The sequence below is a fragment of the Lactuca serriola genome, chromosome 5, assembly GCF_051521515.1.
Source record: "Lactuca serriola cultivar US96UC23 chromosome 5, Lser_US96UC23_V15, whole genome shotgun sequence".
NCBI lineage: Eukaryota > Viridiplantae > Streptophyta > Magnoliopsida > Asterales > Asteraceae > Lactuca > Lactuca serriola.
In genome coordinates, this window is record NC_136412.1 from 158880 (window position 1) to 165227 (window position 6348).

General features: G+C 34.5%; 1 non-coding gene across 1 annotated transcript; it reads left to right on the forward strand.

The window, feature by feature from the left end:
• Positions 1–701: 701 nt before the first annotated feature.
• On the forward strand, positions 702–808 carry LOC145055842 (small nucleolar RNA R71). Its single transcript, XR_013685391.1, has one exon. It is a non-coding gene; the product is annotated as a small nucleolar RNA R71 (small nucleolar RNA).
• Positions 809–6348: the final 5540 nt, after the last annotated feature.

The following is a 6348-nucleotide window of genomic DNA, read 5'->3' on the forward strand; positions in this document are numbered from 1 at the left end:
TTGACCAAGTTGCACTTCAAGATTACTGATGGAGGCTTGTTGATTTTTTATCAAAGCTTGTTGTTCTATCATCAATGCGTGATGATTCTTTCTCAAAGTTCTTTGTTTATCAATAGAGGAATCAGCAGCCTCGTGTCTCTTTTCTAAAGCTTCCATAAACTTAACTAACATGGTCTCTAGATCAGGTTTCTTCTCAGTTGGTAGCTGCTCCTTTTGGTAGAAGCCTCGGCCTATCTGCCTATACTTCTCTTCTTTTTTGCTTCTTATATTCTTCATATGGCAGCCACTCTTTCTTTGGTTTCCTCCATTCTTCATCGTACTTGTCCCCACTCGAGTAGTACAGTTGAGCTTTTCTATTCCCAAACTCATCTAAATTGCAGTCCTTGGTCAAGTGTGGACCATTACACCACTCGCAACCAACTCTTATAGCATGAATTGATTGGTCCATTTGGGTTAGCCTCCGGTCCATATTATTTAGCATAGCCATCATAGCTACTATTTCTTCAGTTTGTGCACCTCCACTGCCTTTGATTCCATCTTGCCTAGGGTTGTGGTACTCACGAGAGTGCTTTGTGAATTTTTCAATCAGCTCCTTGACCTCTCTTGGATTTTTCTTTGGCAAAGGTCCTTGAGAATGAAGGAGTTGTCTTGTCATAACATTGACCCCATCATAGAAGATCAACATCTCTTGTTGAACATTAAAATCATGCTGAGGGCAATTTCTGATCAAGCCTTTTTACCGCTCCCATGCTTCGTATAATGACTCCCCTGGCTGTTGTTCAAAGATGGCTATTGCCTTCTTGAGTTTAGCTATCTTGGATGGTGGGCAAACTTGGTCAAGAAATTGCTCACGCATTTGAGCCCAAGTGGTGATCGTACCCGGTGGAAGTGATTTTAACCATTCGTTAGCAGCTCCCTTAAGAGTAATGGGAAGCATTCTGAGCAAGACGGTGTTTCTATTGACATTTGGGACATTGAAGTAGTCCGCAATGTCATTGACTTCATCAGGATGCTTAAAAGCATCCTCATGATCCTTCCCATAAAATGGGATATCCTTCAATGTAGTCAAGATGTGCCCCTTCAGCTCGAATGTGGCCGTGGCAGGTATTGCAGGTTGGACTAAACCGGGACCCACATCTTCTCGGATCCGCTTCTTGTAAGCTCCCATGAACATCTCCTCAATGTTTGCCATCTCGTCCCTTGGCTCGTTCTCGGGTTTGCTTGTATGTTCTTCGAATTCAGGCTCGGTATCATATTCGGATTCGGTTTGGACGGGTATTTGATCCAAGTGTTCAAGCTTGCTCTTGTTCTTTGAGGATGAACTTGACTCCCCCGTTTTCTTCTCGATTTCTTTGAGAACACTGATTTTAATTTTTGTAAGGGCGTCTTCTTCTTGTAAATTGCAGACTCGGGATCTTCAAGAGGTATCACCAAAGGTGTGTTAGAGCCTTTGGTCATGAACTTCTGCAAACTAAACAACAAGGATAAAAAAACGTAAAACCGTACTAAGAAAAATAAACTAAAAACTAAAAAAGAACTAAAAATCACAGTTGTCACGTCGTGAATCTATATACTCACGTCGTGAGTTCTGTAAAAAAAATAATCAAAGCTTCCTAGAAATGAAAAAACTAAGTGAATTAAAAAAAAAACTGAAAACAGAGAATAAAAACTAATGCTAAAAAAAACTTTTGCTGGAAAATTAACTTTTTGCAGGTTTTACCCCACAAAAATGATCGATTAACCTAAAGCAAATTAATAATAAACTAAGTCGTTCCCCGGCAACGGCGTCAAAAACTTGATGTGCACGGAAGTACCCACTAATTTTAATATTTATAACCTAAAAAACTTAGACTAACTATGCACTTATAGACAGTGTACCTAGTCAGATTACAGTATAACTAAGGTAAGTCGGAAGTCGATCACAGGGAACGGTGTTATCAATTACTTTATTTACTACTAAGTTAATCTAATTATTAACAAGCTAAAAGGAATTTTTTTTATCTAATTTTGCAAGTTTAGATGAACTTAATTCTTTAACAAAAACTTAATCAATAAACAAAACACTTTTGTTAGTTTGAATCCACTTTCACTCAATGGTTATACATTAACTATAACTATTACTGTTGGTGACCAATTAAGAAAGTATTAGTAATTTAGTTCTAAATCTACTAATTATTAATCAATTAATGTAATTCTATTTATGTTCATAGAATAGTTAATAGAGAATCAATTATTAAATAAAATTGGAGCCATGAAGATTGATTAATCAAAACATAATTACAGTCATAATATGAGTTCTCTAACACAGCTTAATTTAATTATTCAATTACTAATCTAAGATTGGTTTGATCTTAGCTCCAATAAACTAGTGTTCACTATATTATTAGGTATTCAAGTTCATGCAGATTTGTGTTCACTAACTACACAGAACAAGAATTCAAAGCAATCAAATAACTAATTCAAGCATGCTAGGTAAAATCAATCAACACAAGCAAATCACCAACAATTAAAGTTAAATCTAATTCCTTAAAACCATGAGTTCCAACTTCATCTAGCTAACAGAAGCAGCTAGATTTAGCTGGACATATTAACAGCTAAACAAACGAATACTATAATCCAAAACATGTTAAACCGTACCAAACTATGAATCAATTTATGTACTTCTACTTCCTTAGTGTTGAAACCAGCTTTCAGATCGTCTTCTCCTCTGAATTTCGTCTCCAGGGACCCCTCTCAGCCACCACCAGTCTCCTCAAGTCGTAGGGTTCAAGGATATATATAGTTTTTAATTTCTCATGACTCACCTCGTGAATTCTCAAAATTCACCTTGTGAGCCCGTAGTATTCGTATTCAACACGGATTCCTGATCCGCGATGGTTATCTCTTAAAAGCCATACTCACCTCGTGAGTTTTTTAATATCCACGTTGTGAACACGCTTTTTCCTGATTTTCTTGTCCTTCAAGTCTTCAACCTCAAAAGTTCCATTCTTTAACGCTTTTAGTCCCTTTTCTTCAAAATGTCTTCTTTTTTGCTGCAAAATATAATTTAACCTTATAAGTACTATTATTCTATGCAAATAACGAATATATATATATATATATATATATATATATATATATATATATATATATATAACAATGTACTTAAATATTGTCTAAAAATATGTATAAATATGACAATATAAATACTCTTGTGAGGAGATAAATAGGTAAATACTCTTGTGGACTAGATAAATAGTTAAATACCTTCTTTAAACATTCGATATCTTGTTCAAGACTTGTATAAAAATCTCTTAAAATATTAAAATGTTTTGATTCTATCTTTGATCGTTATAGTAGATAATCTTCAAATTCATCGTATCCGAACATGTTTCAATGATAATTGACTAGATTTTAAACTTGATTTGTTTTTTTTTTTACTAAAATTAGTCCCTTCGAATTTAGTAGTCGTAAATCATGGGATTTGAAATTTATACAAGTCTAATACCCCATCTTTTTATACATTTTTAAAATCATAAGAATTTGACATTTTGTGAAATTACGTTTCAATATTTATAAGTTTTGGTCCCAATAAAACATTTTGGAAATTAAATTCACAAATAGGTTACAATTTAAAAGTGTTTGTTTACAGGTATGAATCTTCAATTCTGCTCTTATTCAAAGAAAAAAAAAACGTTTGTGTTCACTGTTTTCCATTTTTCCCTCTTCTTTCCATCAGCACACGACGACCTTACCTCCCTCAACCCTCCACCTGCATATCTACCCTCTCCGGCCTCGCACAACGTCATCGCCTCCCTCGCACATCGCCGCCTCCCTATCTCTAACCATCGTTGTTACCACTATCTTGACGCCGACATTGACATAATCTTTGTCTCTCTCATCTTGTCAGACATCACAAACAACCCCCTACTCCCACTTCCTCGCCGATCTGCAAACGCCACCAACCCTGCCTTCGATCTGCAACCTCCGTTCAAGTTTTGAATTTGAACTTTTATTTTCGATTTTTTTGTGTGGAATTTGATATGTTTGGATTAGGATTGTGGAGCACACAGACAAATTTGGATGCGGATTTTGGTGTGGTTATATATTGTATCACATATCAATTATATATTAACCCTAAATGAAAAGGAGAACCTGATGGTTTGTTTTGGATTTTTTTTATGGAATTTGCTATGCTTACGGATTTTTGTTGAATTTTCTTTTTCAAGTGATCGAGTTGATTTTCCATTGAGTTCATGAGAATCAAAGTATAAAGTGTTTGTAGAATGTTGTTTTAGCCTTTCGAGAGAAACAAACTCAAATAGTTACATAAGAGATTCTTGAAACATGATAAGAGAGAACAAGCATATGGTTTTGCCATTTTGAATTATTTCAATTCGAACCATATTTCTAATGTGATGAAATGGAAGCCTTTAGGCCTCTAAGTTGTTGAATCAACAGCTATCGAGTGTTTGACGTAAATCAAAACAATCCAATTCCAGTATAAAATATGTGTGAAAGAATCTTACCAATACATTTGGTGCATTTTTCATAGCATTCTAAAATTATCAGGTATGAATTGAAAAGAAACCCACATGGTCACTTAGGCTACTACGAAGGAGAAGCATGAGGAACGAGGGAGGAGGGTACCGATGGAGGCTGGTGTTGATGTCACTGGAACGAGGGGAAAGCGAGTGTCAATGTTTTCGTGAAGGGTATTGTACTTGTCATGATGTGTGAATTAAAGAAATAACAATGTATTTTTTTATTGATTTCTGTATTATAACATCAATCTTTAACCTCTTCCAGCGATTGTATGATGTTTATATATTCTTTTTGATTATTGAAGGCATAGATCCAGTTTTTATAAATATAAACATTGAATCCAGTAAAAAATAATACAAATGGTAAAATGATCATTTTTATAATTCAGCAAATAAATTCAAAGGTTCCAACAAAACAACATTTTAAAAATTCAAACTCTTTTAGAAATTTAGACCTCTTAAAAATTTAAATTTTAGAAATTCAGATTCTGCCACACAACCCCTAAGTATGCCTTTGACTACAAACATTTATATATAAAGTCTTCTAGATTCCAAAAGTCTATGTCGGTGACCAAAGTCACTACTACCTCTTCTCGGTACCTAGAGTATGTGTCATTAAAATAAGAACACATAAGACAAAAACTTCTCATGAAATACATAGGTTTTGATAGAAATAAATATACATAATTTGTTTGCAACATTTTCCAAAACCATTAATTTAACACAAGTCATTTGTACTTTAATACCAAAAGTGTAAAACTTTAATAAAAAAAGTTTTATAACCTTATAAATAATACAAAATCATATTAAAAAAACATCAATGTACTCACAGTACCGTTGTAATCAAACTATGCTAAAACATAAATATAGTTTTTACACAAAACCAAAATTTTTTAATTTTAAAAACTAATACATTTGCCATAATTATTTTAGTATGATATCGACACAATCATGTCGAGTCCTTTCATTTAGCCACCCATGAAGTTCCTAAACAGTTTAGGCATCAACAAGTAGGCAATGCTTAGTAAGCACACATGTTTATACATGCAAACATATAATAGCACATACCATGTATATAACCGCACAAGGAGGTTTTGTTAATATACAACCTTGGCCCCTCTTGAGTATAAGGCATTACATTATACTCCACCTTGATCTCTTTCAAGTACAATGCACTTATGTAGGATTGTTAGGGTAAACAACAGGTAATGTGTAACATCTAGTTTCATGATGTTTCTTATTTCGAGATTGGGGACCATAATTCGATCATGTAAAGGCTCAGGGAGGGGTAGGGGGGAGGGTTTCAGGGTAATAGATTTTATACCCTATTGGATGTTGGTAATGTTGGTTAAGTGATTAAATCTCTCGAATTGTGCTTTGAAGCAAAATGGAAATGGGAAAAGTAATATTTCGGGCTTCTTGCACGGATTATGGTTTTATTTCGACATGTATTAAGTCAAAAGTAATTAGATAGGGTTGTGGGGCTTGTCAATACCTTAGCATGCATATAAAGATCGCCGAAAATGGTGAAGTGTCTAGTTAGTGATTTGGTCTAGGCTTACATTGTAATAAGTTCTTTTGAGTATTTATCAGGTTTTGGTAGGGTGTTTGTGTGTTTACGGCCTAGTAGTGAGTTTACGGTCGTAAGCCTGTTTACGGCAGTAAACCCAGTGTCCGGCCCAAGTCCACTATATATAGGGGTTGTTTAGGTCATTAATGGTTGTTGATGCCACAAGAGTTGTAACACCAGTCAAAATAGGTCAATAACAATCACATGTGATTATGGCAATCATGTAATGTGACTTTGTTAAACTAGTAAAGTGAC